At 37.5% G+C, this 14333-nt stretch overlaps 8 non-coding genes across 8 annotated transcripts; all 8 read right to left on the bottom strand.

Moving 5' to 3' along the window:
• Nucleotides 1-1014: 1014 nt before the first annotated feature.
• TRNAF-GAA (transfer RNA phenylalanine (anticodon GAA)) lies at nucleotides 1015-1087 on the bottom strand. The gene has a single exon. It is a non-coding gene; the product is annotated as a tRNA-Phe (tRNA).
• A 1676-nt stretch (nucleotides 1088-2763) lies between these two features.
• Nucleotides 2764-2836, bottom strand: TRNAF-GAA (transfer RNA phenylalanine (anticodon GAA)). Its single transcript has one exon. It is a non-coding gene; the product is annotated as a tRNA-Phe (tRNA).
• Nucleotides 2837-3933: 1097 nt separating this feature from the next.
• On the bottom strand, nucleotides 3934-4006 carry TRNAF-GAA (transfer RNA phenylalanine (anticodon GAA)). The gene has a single exon. It is a non-coding gene; the product is annotated as a tRNA-Phe (tRNA).
• A 1675-nt stretch (nucleotides 4007-5681) lies between these two features.
• On the bottom strand, nucleotides 5682-5754 carry TRNAF-AAA (transfer RNA phenylalanine (anticodon AAA)). The gene has a single exon. It is a non-coding gene; the product is annotated as a tRNA-Phe (tRNA).
• A 2845-nt stretch (nucleotides 5755-8599) lies between these two features.
• Nucleotides 8600-8672, bottom strand: TRNAF-AAA (transfer RNA phenylalanine (anticodon AAA)). Its single transcript has one exon. It is a non-coding gene; the product is annotated as a tRNA-Phe (tRNA).
• A 1096-nt stretch (nucleotides 8673-9768) lies between these two features.
• TRNAF-GAA (transfer RNA phenylalanine (anticodon GAA)) lies at nucleotides 9769-9841 on the bottom strand. Its single transcript has one exon. It is a non-coding gene; the product is annotated as a tRNA-Phe (tRNA).
• Nucleotides 9842-11517: 1676 nt separating this feature from the next.
• On the bottom strand, nucleotides 11518-11590 carry TRNAF-AAA (transfer RNA phenylalanine (anticodon AAA)). The gene has a single exon. It is a non-coding gene; the product is annotated as a tRNA-Phe (tRNA).
• A 1096-nt stretch (nucleotides 11591-12686) lies between these two features.
• Nucleotides 12687-12759, bottom strand: TRNAF-GAA (transfer RNA phenylalanine (anticodon GAA)). Its single transcript has one exon. It is a non-coding gene; the product is annotated as a tRNA-Phe (tRNA).
• Between the last annotated feature and the right edge of the window lie 1574 nt (nucleotides 12760-14333).

Raw genomic sequence — 14333 nt, forward strand, 5'->3', positions numbered from 1 at the left:
AGAGCTGTGTTTTAATGTGTCCTGCATTGTTCAGCAGCTAACTGGTGAAATGGGTGAGTAGCGTTTTTGGGATAAATGTTAGGTCGTTTTTCTTTTAAAACTCTGAGTGGACCAGCACTGTATTACACAGACGTATGTCGCCTGAGTAGGTAAGCTATGTCATCTCAATACTGACAACTTTGTTCAAGGAGAAGTGAAAGCTGATGCAGACAAGAGTTTGCTTTGAAAAAAGTATAAAATGGGATAAATTCGTCATCAAAGCTGATGGCAAGAGAGGTGGAAGCAAGTTTAGAAGGAGGACAGAAAGACAACTTTTTGTTGAAGTTATCATGTTGTTGATCAGTTGATAAAATATTTTGAGAAATAAAGAAAAAAAAACCTAGAGCTGATTTCAAGAAAAATTTTGCAAGAATGTAGGATCCCCTCGCACTGTGCTGAAAGTCAGGATTGAATCAGGTACCTTAAGCTCTTCAGTCTAACGATCTCCCAACTGAGATATTTCAGCCAACAAGTCCCTGTGGCCTCCTGATGTATTATTAATAATTGTAGACGATACATACAGAACCTGGTCATTCTATTTTCGTTTATAGTTATGTGTTAAAGTGTCCAGTATCATTCAGCAGGTAACTTGGTCTGATGAGTGAATATCCTTTTTAGGGGACAATGTAGGTAGAATTTTTTTTTCTAAACTCTGAATTGACTTATACTCTGAAACACAGACCTATATGGCCAGGGTGTACAAGCTATGTCATCTGACTACTGACAGTTTTGTATAAGGGGAATTGGAGGCTGATGCAGGCAAAGCTTTACTTTAAAATAAAGCAAGAAGTTTCAAATAAATGAGGCATAGTTGAATACAAGAGAGGTGGAAGCAAGTTTGAAAGGAAGACAGAAAGTAAATAATATGTTGAATTGATTGTGTTGTTGATCAGATTGATAAAAGGTTTTGATAAAGAAGAGCGTTGATTTAACTCCAAACAGCTTTTGTGACATGAAAAGCAGAAGTTGAAATTGTGCCGAAACCCGGGATTGAACCAGGGACCTTTAGATCTTCAGTCTAACGCTCTCCCAACTGAGCTATTTCGGCCTGCTGGTAGTTTGGGTCTTCATCCTTTCTTTTAAACTTCCCAAGAAAATAGATGCTCAACCTCATGCTAGAGCTATGTTTTAAGATGTCCTGTATCATTCATCAGTTAACGGGTGCAATAGGTAAATAGCATTTTTCGGATCCAGGTTAGGTAGCTTTTGTTTTTTACTCTGAATGGACTAGCACCATATTACACAGAGGTATTTGGCCTGAGTAGGTAAGCTATGTCATCTGAATACTGAAATCTGTGTTCAAGGAGAAGTGGAAGCTGATGCAGACAAGAGTTTACTTTACAAAAAAGCATGAAATAGGAAACATTTGTAGTCGAAGCTGAATGCAAGAGAGGTGGAAGCAAATTTAGAAGGAGGACAGAAAGACAATTCTATGTTGAATTGATCATGTTGTCGATCAGTTGATCAAATATTTTGATAAATAAAGAAAGAAAAACTTGAGCTGATACCAAGAAATATTTTGTGAGAAGCAAGAAACCTCTCAGACTTTTCCGAAACCCAGCATTGAACAAGGGACTTTTAGATTTTCAATCTAACACTCTCCCAACTCAGCTATTTCATCCAGCTGGCCATTTTGGCTTTCTGTTGTATTTTTGATAATTGTTAAAGATAAATGCAGACCCTGGTCATTCTATCTGCATGTGCAGTTATGTGTTAAATTGTCCAATATTATTCAGCAGCTAAATTGGTCTGATGGGTGAATTTCCTTTTTAGGAGCCAAGTTAGTTAGAAGATGTTTGTAAACTATGAATGGACTTATACTCAGACACACAGACCTATATGGCGAGGGTAGGCAAACTAGGTCATCTGACTACTAACAGTTTTGTATAAGGGGAACTCGAGGCTGATGCAGGCAAAGCTTTACTTTCAATTAAAGGAAGAATTGGCAAATAAAGCAGGTAAAGTTGAATACAAGAGAGGTGGAAGCAAGTTTGACAGAAAGACAGAATGTAAAAAATATGTTGAAATGGTTGTCTTATCGATCCGCTTGATAAAAGGTTTTGATCATTATAAACAACGTCAATATGAGTTGACTCCAAATAGCATTTGTGGCATGCAAAGCAGAAGTTCAAAATGTGCCTAAACCCGGGATTGAACCAGGGACCTTTAGATCTTCAGTCTACTGCTCTCCCAACTGAGCTATTTCATCCAGCTGGCAACTTTGGCTTTCTGTTGTATTTTTTATAATTGTTAAAGATAAATGCAGAACCTGGTCACTCTATCTGCATGTGCAGTTATGTGTTAAATTGTCCAGTATTATTCAGTAGCTAAATTGGTCTGATGGGTGAATTTCCTTTTTAGGAGCCAAGTTAGTTAGATGATGTTTGTAAACTATGAATGGACTTATACTCAGAAACACAGACCTATATGGCGAGGGTCGGCAAGCTAGGTCATCTGACTACTAACAGTTTTGTATAAGGGGAACTGGAGGCTGATGCAGGCAAAGCTTTACTTTCAATTAAAGGAAGAATTGGGAAATAAAGGAGGCAAAGTTGAATACAAGAGAGGTGGAAGCAAGTTTGAAAGAAAGACAGAAAGTAAATAATATGTTGAATTAATTGTATTGTCGATTATCTTGATAAAAGGTTTTGATCATTATAAACAAAGTCAATATGAGTTGACTCAAAATAGTCTTTGTGGCATGCAAAGCAGAAGTTCAAAATGTGCCGAAACCCGGGATCGAACCAGGGACCTTTAGATCTTCAGTCTAACGCTCTCCCAACTGAGCTATTTCGGCCTGCCAGCAGCTATAGTATTCAGCCTCTTTTTTTGAACAATCCCAGAACAGAGATGCAGAACCTGGATTTTCAATCTGAGGTTAGAGCTGTGTTTTAATGTGTCCTGCATTGTTCAGCAGCTAACTGGTGAAATGGGTGAGTAGCGTTTTTGGGATAAATGTTAGGTCGTTTTTCTTTTAAAACTCTAAGTGGACCAGCACTGTATTACACAGACGTATGTCGCCTGAGTAGGTAAGCTATGTCATCTCAATACTGACAACTTTGTTCAAGGAGAAGTGAAAGCTGATGCAGACAAGAGTTTGCTTTGAAAAAAGTATAAAATGGGATAAATTCGTCATCAAAGCTGATGGCAAGAGAGGTGGAAGCAAGTTTAGAAGGAGGACAGAAAGACAACTTTTTGTTGAAGTTATCATGTTGTTGATCAGTTGATAAAATATTTTGAGAAATAAAGAAAAAAAAACCTAGAGCTGATTTCAAGAAATATTTTGCAAGAATGTAGGATCCCCTCGCACTGTGCTGAAAGTCAGGATTGAATCAGGTACCTTAAGCTCTTCAGTCTAACGATCTCCCAACTGAGATATTTCAGCCAACAAGTCCCTGTGGCCTCCTGATGTATTATTAATAATTGTAGACGATACATACAGAACCTGGTCATTCTATTTTCGTTTATAGTTATGTGTTAAAGTGTCCAGTATCATTCAGCAGGTAACTTGGTCTGATGAGTGAATATCCTTTTTAGGGGACAATGTAGGTAGAATTTTTTTTTCTAAACTCTGAATTGACTTATACTCTGAAACACAGACCTATATGGCCAGGGTGTACAAGCTATGTCATCTGACTACTGACAGTTTTGTATAAGGGGAATTGGAGGCTGATGCAGGCAAAGCTTTACTTTAAAATAAAGCAAGAAGTTTCAAATAAATGAGGCATAGTTGAATACAAGAGAGGTGGAAGCAAGTTTGAAAGGAAGACAGAAAGTAAATAATATGTTGAATTGATTGTGTTGTTGATCAGATTGATAAAAGGTTTTGATAAAGAAGAGCGTTGATTTAACTCCAAACAGCTTTTGTGACATGAAAAGCAGAAGTTGAAATTGTGCCGAAACCTGGGATTGAACCAGGGACCTTTAGATCTTCAGTCTAACGCTCTCCCAACTGAGCTATTTCGGCCTGCTGGTAGTTTGGGTCTTCATCCTTTCTTTTAAACTTCCCAAGAAAATAGATGCTCATCCTCATGCTAGAGCTATGTTTTAAGATGTCCTGTATCATTCATCAGTTAACAGGTGCAATAGGTAAATAGCATTTTTCGGATCCAGGTTAGGTAGCTTTTTTTTTTACTCTGAATGGACTAGCACCATATTACACAGAGGTATTTGGCCTGAGTAGGTAAGCTATGTCATCTGAATACTGAAATCTGTGTTCAAGGAGAAGTGGAAGCTGATGCAGACAAGAGTTTACTTTACAAAAAAGCATGAAATAGGAAACATTTGTAGTCGAAGCGGAATGCAAGAGAGGTGGAAGCAAATTTAGAAGGAGGACAGAAAGACAATTCTATGTTGAATTGATCATGTTGTCGATCAGTTGATCAAATATTTTGATAAATAAAGAAAGAAAAACTTGAGCTGATACCAAGAAATATTTTGTGAGAAGCAAGAAACCTCTCAGACTTTTCCAAAATCCAGCATTGAACAAGGGACTTTTAGATTTTCAATCTAACACTCTCCCAACTGAGCTATTTCATCCAGCTGGCCATTTTGGCTTTCTGTTGTATTTTTGATAATTGTTAAAGATAAATGCAGACCCTGGTCATTCTATCTGCATGTGCAGGTATGTGTTAAATTGTCCAATATTATTCAGCAGCTAAATTGCTCTGATGGGTGAATTTCCTTTTTAGGAGCCAAGTTAGTTAGAAGATGTTTGTAAACTATGAATGGACTTATACTCAGACACACAGACCTATATGGCGAGGGTAGGCAAACTAGGTCATCTGACTACTAACAGTTTTGTATAAGGGGAACTCGAGGCTGATGTAGGCAAAGCTTTACTTTCAATTAAAGGAAGAATTGGCAAATAAAGCAGGTAAAGTTGAATACAAGAGAGGTGGAAGCAAGTTTGACAGAAAGACAGAATGTAAAAAATATGTTGAAATGGTTGTCTTATCGATCAGCTTGATAAAAGGTTTTGATCATTATAAACAACATCAATATGAGTTGACTCCAAATAGCATTTGTGGCATGCAAAGCAGAAGTTCAAAATGTGCCTAAACCCGGGATTGAACCAGGGACCTTTAGATCTTCAGTCTACTGCTCTCCCAACTGAGCTATTTCATCCAGCTGGCAATTTTGGCTTTCTGTTGTATTTTTTATAATTGTTAAAGAAAAATGCAGAACCTGGTCACTCTATCTGCATGTGCAGTTATGTGTTAAATTGTCCAGTATTATTCAGTAGCTAAATTGGTCTGATGGGTGAATTTCCTTTTTAGGAGCCAAGTTAGTTAGATGATGTTTGTAAACTATGAATGGACTTATACTCAGAAACACAGACCTATATGGCGAGGGTCGGCAAGCTAGGTCATCTGACTACTAACAGTTTTGTATAAGGGGAACTGGAGGCTGATGCAGGCAAAGCTTTACTTTCAATTAAAGGAAGAATTGGGAAATAAAGGAGGCAAAGTTGAATACAAGAGAGGTGGAAGCAAGTTTGAAAGAAAGACAGAAAGTAAATAATATGTTGAATTAATTGTATTGTCGATTATCTTGATAAAATGTTTTGATCATTATAAACAAAGTCAATATGAGTTGACACAAAATAGTCTTTGTGGCATGCAAAGCAGAAGTTCAAAACGTGCCGAAACCCAGGATCGAACCAGGGACCTTTAGATCTTTAGTCTAACGCTCTCCCAACTGAGCTATTTCGGCCAGCCAGCAGCTATAGCATTCAGCCTCTTTTTTTGAACAATCCCAGAACAGAGATGCAGAACCTGGATTTTCAATCTGAGGTTAGAGCTGTGTTTTAATGTGTCCTGCATTGTTCAGCAGCTAACTGGTGAAATGGGTGAGTAGCGTTTTTGGGATAAATGTTAGGTCGTTTTTCTTTTAAAACTCTAAGTGGACCAGCACTGTATTACACAGACGTATGTCGCCTGAGTAGGTAAGCTATGTCATCTCAATACTGACAACTTTGTTCAAGGAGAAGTGAAAGCTGATGCAGACAAGAGTTTGCTTTGAAAAAAGTATAAAATGGGATAAATTCGTCATCAAAGTTGATGGCAAGAGAGGTGGAAGCAAGTTTAGAAGGAGGACAGAAAGACAACTTTTTGTTGAAGTTATCATGTTGTTGATCAGTTGATAAAATATTTTGAGAAATAAAGAAAAAAAAACCTAGAGCTGATTTCAAGAAATATTTTGCAAGAATGTAGGATCCCCTCGCACTGTGCTGAAAGTCAGGATTGAATCAGGTACCTTAAGCTCTTCAGTCTAACGATCTCCCAACTGAGATATTTCAGCCAACAAGTCCCTGTGGCCTCCTGATGTATTATTAATAATTGTAGACGATACATACAGAACCTGGTCATTCTATTTTCGTTTATAGTTATGTGTTAAAGTGTCCAGTATCATTCAGCAGGTAACTTGGTCTGATGAGTGAATATCCTTTTTAGGGGACAATGTAGGTAGAATTTTTTTTTCTAAACTCTGAATTGACTTATACTCTGAAACACAGACCTATATGGCCAGGGTGTACAAGCTATGTCATCTGACTACTGACAGTTTTGTATAAGGGGAATTGGATTCTGATGCAGGCAAAGCTTTACTTTAAAATAAAGCAAGAAGTTTCAAATAAATGAGGCATAGTTGAATACAAGAGAGGTGGAAGCAAGTTTGAAAGGAAGACAGAAAGTAAATAATATGTTGAATTGATTGTGTTGTTGATCAGATTGATAAAAGGTTTTGATAAAGAAGAGCGTTGATTTAACTCCAAACAGCTTTTGTGACATGAAAAGCAGAAGTTGAAATTGTGCCGAAACCTGGGATTGAACTAGGGACCTTTAGATCTTCAGTCTAACGCTCTCCCAACTGAGCTATTTCGGCCTGCTGGTAGTTTGGGTCTTCATCCTTTCTTTTAAACTTCCCAAGAAAATAGATGCTCATCCTCATGCTAGAGCTATGTTTTAAGATGTCCTGTATCATTCATCAGTTAACAGGTGCAATAGGTAAATAGCATTTTTCGGATCCAGGTTAGGTAGCTTTTTTTTTTACTCTGAATGGACTAGCACCATATTACACAGAGGTATTTGGCCTGAGTAGGTAAGCTATGTCATCTGAATACTGAAATCTGTGTTCAAGGAGAAGTGGAAGCTGATGCAGACAAGAGTTTACTTTACAAAAAAGCATGAAATAGGAAACATTTGTAGTCGAAGCTGAATGCAAGAGAGGTGGAAGCAAATTTAGAAGGAGGACAGAAAGACAATTCTATGTTGAATTGATCATGTTGTCGATCAGTTGATCAAATATTTTGATAAATAAAGAAAGAAAAACTTGAGCTGATACCAAGAAATATTTTGTGAGAAGCAAGAAACCTCTCAGACTTTTCCAAAACCCAGCATTGAACAAGGGACTTTTAGATTTTCAATCTAACACTCTCCCAACTGAGCTATTTCATCCAGCTGGCCATTTTGGCTTTCTGTTGTATTTTTGATAATTGTTAAAGATAAATGCAGACCCTGGTCATTCTATCTGCATGTGCAGGTATGTGTTAAATTGTCCAATATTATTCAGCAGCTAAATTGCTCTGATGGGTGAATTTCCTTTTTAGGAGCCAAGTTAGTTAGAAGATGTTTGTAAACTATGAATGGACTTATACTCAGACACACAGACCTATATGGCGAGGGTAGGCAAACTAGGTCATCTGACTACTAACAGTTTTGTATAAGGGGAACTCGAGGCTGATGTAGGCAAAGCTTTACTTTCAATTAAAGGAAGAATTGGCAAATAAAGCAGGTAAAGTTGAATACAAGAGAGGTGGAAGCAAGTTTGACAGAAAGACAGAATGTAAAAAATATGTTGAAATGGTTGTCTTATCGATCAGCTTGATAAAAGGTTTTGATCATTATAAACAACGTCAATATGAGTTGACTCCAAATAGCATTTGTGGCATGCAAAGCAGAAGTTCAAAATGTGCCTAAACCCGGGATTGAACCAGGGACCTTTAGATCTTCAGTCTACTGCTCTCCCAACTGAGCTATTTCATCCAGCTGGCAATTTTGGCTTTCTGTTGTATTTTTTATAATTGTTAAAGAAAAATGCAGAACCTGGTCACTCTATCTGCATGTGCAGTTATGTGTTAAATTGTCCAGTATTATTCAGTAGCTAAATTGGTCTGATGGGTGAATTTCCTTTTTAGGAGCCAAGTTAGTTAGATGATGTTTGTAAACTATGAATGGACTTATACTCAGAAACACAGACCTATATGGCGAGGGTCGGCAAGCTAGGTCATCTGACTACTAACAGTTTTGTATAAGGGGAACTGGAGGCTGATGCAGGCAAAGCTTTACTTTCAATTAAAGGAAGAATTGGGAAATAAAGGAGGCAAAGTTGAATACAAGAGAGGTGGAAGCAAGTTTGAAAGAAAGACAGAAAGTAAATAATATGTTGAATTAATTGTATTGTCGATTATCTTGATAAAATGTTTTGATCATTATAAACAAAGTCAATATGAGTTGACTCAAAATAGTCTTTGTGGCATGCAAAGCAGAAGTTCAAAACGTGCCGAAACCCAGGATCGAACCAGGGACCTTTAGATCTTTAGTCTAACGCTCTCCCAACTGAGCTATTTCGGCCAGCCAGCAGCTATAGCATTCAGCCTCTTTTTTTGAACAATCCCAGAACAGAGATGCAGAACCTGGATTTTCAATCTGAGGTTAGAGCTGTGTTTTAATGTGTCCTGCATTGTTCAGCAGCTAACTGGTGAAATGGGTGAGTAGCGTTTTTGGGATAAATGTTAGGTCGTTTTTCTTTTAAAACTCTGAGTGGACCAGCACTGTATTACACAGACGTATGTCGCCTGAGTAGGTAAGCTATGTCATCTCAATACTGACAACTTTGTTCAAGGAGAAGTGAAAGCTGATGCAGACAAGAGTTTACTTTGAAAAAAGTATAAAATGGGATAAATTCGTCATCAAAGCTGATGGCAAGAGAGGTGGAAGCAAGTTTAGAAGGAGGACAGAAAGACAACTTTTTGTTGAAGTTATCATGTTGTTGATCAGTTGATAAAATATTTTGAGAAATAAAGAAAAAAAAACTAGAGCTGATTTCAAGAAATATTTTGCAACAATGTAGGATCCCCTCGCACTGTGCTGAAAGTCAGGATTGAATCAGGTACCTTAAGCTCTTCAGTCTAACGATCTCCCAACTGAGATATTTCAGCCAACAAGTCCCTGTGGCCTCCTGATGTATTATTAATAATTGTAGACGATACATACAGAACCTGGTCATTCTATTTTTGTTTATAGTTATGTGTTAAAGTGTCCAGTATCATTCAGCAGGTAACTTGGTCTGATGAGTGAATATCCTTTTTAGGGGACAAGGTAGGTAGAATTTTTTTTTCTAAACTCTGAATTGACTTATACTCTGAAACACAGACCTATATGGCCAGGGTGTACAAGCTATGTCATCTGACTACTGACAGTTTTGTATAAGGGGAATTGGAGGCTGATGCAGGCAAAGCTTTACTTTAAAATAAAGCAAGAAGTTGCAAATAAATGAGGCATAGTTGAATACAAGAGAGGTGGAAGCAAGTTTGAAAGGAAGACAGAAAGTAAATAATATGTTGAATTGATTGTGTTGTTGATCAGATTGATAAAAGGTTTTGATAAAGAAGAGCGTTGATTTTACTCCAAACAGCTTTTGTGACATGAAAAGCAGAAGTTGAAATTGTGCCGAAACCCGGGATTGAACCAGGGACCTTTAGATCTTCAGTCTAACGCTCTCCCAACTGAGCTATTTCGGCCTGCTGGTAGTTTGGGTCTTCATCCTTTCTTTTAAACTTCCCAAGAAAATAGATGCTCAACCTCATGCTAGAGCTATGTTTTAAGATGTCCTGTATCATTCATCAGTTAACGGGTGCAATAGGTAAATAGCATTTTTCGGATCCAGGTTAGGTAGCTTTTGTTTTTTACTCTGAATGGACTAGCACCACATTACACAGAGGTATTTGGCCAGAGTAGGTAAGCTATGTCATCTGAATACTGAAATCTGTGTTCAAGGAGAAGTGGAAGCTGATGCAGACAAGAGTTTACTTTACAAAAAAGCATGAAATAGGAAACATTTGTAGTCGAAGCTGAATGCAAGAGAGGTGGAAGCAAATTTAGAAGGAGGACAGAAAGACAATTCTATGTTGAATTGATCATGTTGTCGATCAGTTGATCAAATATTTTGATAAATAAAGAAAGAAAAACTTGAGCTGATACCAAGAAATATTTTGTGAGAAGCAAGAAACCTCTCAGACTTTTCCGAAACCCAGCATTGAACAAGGGACTTTTAGATTTTCAATCTAACACTCTCCCAACTCAGCTATTTCATCCAGCTGGCCATTTTGGCTTTCTGTTGTATTTTTGATAATTGTTAAAGATAAATGCAGACCCTGGTCATTCTATCTGCATGTGCAGTTATGTGTTAAATTGTCCAATATTATTCAGCAGCTAAATTGGTCTGATGGGTGAATTTCCTTTTTAGGAGCCAAGTTAGTTAGAAGATGTTTGTAAACTATGAATGGACTTATACTCAGACACACAGACCTATATGGCGAGGGTAGGCAAACTAGGTCATCTGACTACTAACAGTTTTGTATAAGGGGAACTCGAGGCTGATGCAGGCAAAGCTTTACTTTCAATTAAAGGAAGAATTGGCAAATAAAGCAGGTAAAGTTGAATACAAGAGAGGTGGAAGCAAGTTTGACAGAAAGACAGAATGTAAAAAATATGTTGAAATGGTTGTCTTATCGATCCGCTTGATAAAAGGTTTTGATCATTATAAACAACGTCAATATGAGTTGACTCCAAATAGCATTTGTGGCATGCAAAGCAGAAGTTCAAAATGTGCCTAAACCCGGGATTGAACCAGGGACCTTTAGATCTTCAGTCTACTGCTCTCCCAACTGAGCTATTTCATCCAGCTGGCAACTTTGGCTTTCTGTTGTATTTTTTATAATTGTTAAAGATAAATGCAGAACCTGGTCACTCTATCTGCATGTGCAGTTATGTGTTAAATTGTCCAGTATTATTCAGTAGCTAAATTGGTCTGATGGGTGAATTTCCTTTTTAGGAGCCAAGTTAGTTAGATGATGTTTGTAAACTATGAATGGACTTATACTCAGAAACACAGACCTATATGGCGAGGGTCGGCAAGCTAGGTCATCTGACTACTAACAGTTTTGTATAAGGGGAACTGGAGGCTGATGCAGGCAAAGCTTTACTTTCAATTAAAGGAAGAATTGGGAAATAAAGGAGGCAAAGTTGAATACAAGAGAGGTGGAAGCAAGTTTGAAAGAAAGACAGAAAGTAAATAATATGTTGAATTAATTGTATTGTCGATTATCTTGATAAAATGTTTTGATCATTATAAACAAAGTCAATATGAGTTGACTCAAAATAGTCTTTGTGGCATGCAAAGCAGAAGTTCAAAACGTGCCGAAACCCAGGATCGAACCAGGGACCTTTAGATCTTTAGTCTAACGCTCTCCCAACTGAGCTATTTCGGCCAGCCAGCAGCTATAGCATTCAGCCTCTTTTTTTGAACAATCCCAGAACAGAGATGCAGAACCTGGATTTTCAATCTGAGGTTAGAGCTGTGTTTTAATGTGTCCTGCATTGTTCAGCAGCTAACTGGTGAAATGGGTGAGTAGCGTTTTTGGGATAAATGTTAGGTCGTTTTTCTTTTAAAACTCTAAGTGGACCAGCACTGTATTACACAGACGTATGTCGCCTGAGTAGGTAAGCTATGTCATCTCAATACTGACAACTTTGTTCAAGGAGAAGTGAAAGCTGATGCAGACAAGAGTTTACTTTGAAAAAAGTATAAAATGGGATAAATTCGTCATCAAAGCTGATGGCAAGAGAGGTGGAAGCAAGTTTAGAAGGAGGACAGAAAGACAACTTTTTGTTGAAGTTATCATGTTGTTGATCAGTTGATAAAATATTTTGAGAAATAAAGAAAAAAAAACTAGAGCTGATTTCAAGAAATATTTTGCAACAATGTAGGATCCCCTCGCACTGTGCTGAAAGTCAGGATTGAATCAGGTACCTTAAGCTCTTCAGTCTAACGATCTCCCAACTGAGATATTTCAGCCAACAAGTCCCTGTGGCCTCCTGATGTATTATTAATAATTGTAGACGATACATACAGAACCTGGTCATTCTATTTTTGTTTATAGTTATGTGTTAAAGTGTCCAGTATCATTCAGCAGGTAACTTGGTCTGATGAGTGAATATCCTTTTTAGGGGACAAGGTAGGTAGAATTTTTTTTTCTAAACTCTGAATTGACTTATACTCTGAAACACAGACCTATATGGCCAGGGTGTACAAGCTATGTCATCTGACTACTGACAGTTTTGTATAAGGGGAATTGGAGGCTGATGCAGGCAAAGCTTTACTTTAAAATAAAGCAAGAAGTTGCAAATAAATGAGGCATAGTTGAATACAAGAGAGGTGGAAGCAAGTTTGAAAGGAAGACAGAAAGTAAATAATATGTTGAATTGATTGTGTTGTTGATCAGATTGATAAAAGGTTTTGATAAAGAAGAGCGTTGATTTTACTCCAAACAGCTTTTGTGACATGAAAAGCAGAAGTTGAAATTGTGCCGAAACCCGGGATTGAACCAGGGACCTTTAGATCTTCAGTCTAACGCTCTCCCAACTGAGCTATTTTGGCCTGCTGGTAGTTTGGGTCTTCATCCTTTCTTTTAAACTTCCCAAGAAAATAGATGCTCAACCTCATGCTAGAGCTATGTTTTAAGATGTCCTGTATCATTCATCAGTTAACGGGTGCAATAGGTAAATAGCATTTTTCGGATCCAGGTTAGGTAGCTTTTGTTTTTTACTCTGAATGGACTAGCACCACATTACACAGAGGTATTTGGCCAGAGTAGGTAAGCTATGTCATCTGAATACTGAAATCTGTGTTCAAGGAGAAGTGGAAGCTGATGCAGACAAGAGTTTACTTTACAAAAAAGCATGAAATAGGAAACATTTGTAGTCGAAGCTGAATGCAAGAGAGGTGGAAGCAAATTTAGAAGGAGGACAGAAAGACAATTCTATGTTGAATTGATCATGTTGTCGATCAGTTGATCAAATATTTTGATAAATAAAGAAAGAAAAACTTGAGCTGATACCAAGAAATATTTTGTGAGAAGCAAGAAACCTCTCAGACTTTTCCGAAACCCAGCATTGAACAAGGGACTTTTAGATTTTCAATCTAACACTCTCCCAACTCAGCTATTTCATCCAGCTGGCCATTTTGGCTTTCTGTTGTATTTTTGATAATTGTTAAAGATAAATGCAGACCCTGGTCATTCTATCTGCATGTGCAGTTATGTGTTAAATTGTCCAATATTATTCAGCAGCTAAATTGGTCTGATGGGTGAATTTCCTTTTTAGGAGCCAAGTTAGTTAGAAGATGTTTGTAAACTATGAATGGACTTATACTCAGACACACAGACCTATATGGCGAGGGTAGGCAAACTAGGTCATCTGACTACTAACAGTTTTGTATAAGGGGAACTCGAGGCTGATGCAGGCAAAGCTTTACTTTCAATTAAAGGAAGAATTGGCAAATAAAGCAGGTAAAGTTGAATACAAGAGAGGTGGAAGCAAGTTTGACAGAAAGACAGAATGTAAAAAATATGTTGAAATGGTTGTCTTATCGATCCGCTTGATAAAAGGTTTTGATCATTATAAACAACGTCAATATGAGTTGACTCCAAATAGCATTTGTGGCATGCAAAGCAGAAGTTCAAAATGTGCCTAAACCCGGGATTGAACCAGGGACCTTTAGATCTTCAGTCTACTGCTCTCCCAACTGAGCTATTTCATCCAGCTGGCAACTTTGGCTTTCTGTTGTATTTTTTATAATTGTTAAAGATAAATGCAGAACCTGGTCACTCTATCTGCATGTGCAGTTATGTGTTAAATTGTCCAGTATTATTCAGTAGCTAAATTGGTCTGATGGGTGAATTTCCTTTTTAGGAGCCAAGTTAGTTAGATGATGTTTGTAAACTATGAATGGACTTATACTCAGAAACACAGACCTATATGGCGAGGGTCGGCAAGCTAGGTCATCTGACTACTAACAGTTTTGTATAAGGGGAACTGGAGGCTGATGCAGGCAAAGCTTTACTTTCAATTAAAGGAAGAATTGGGAAATAAAGGAGGCAAAGTTGAATACAAGAGAGGTGGAAGCAAGTTTGAAAGAAAGACAGAAAGTAAATAATATGTTGAATTAATTGT

The sequence above is a fragment of the Triturus cristatus genome, chromosome 8 (genome assembly GCF_964204655.1).
Source record: "Triturus cristatus chromosome 8, aTriCri1.1, whole genome shotgun sequence".
NCBI classification, from domain to species: Eukaryota; Metazoa; Chordata; class Amphibia; order Caudata; family Salamandridae; genus Triturus; species Triturus cristatus.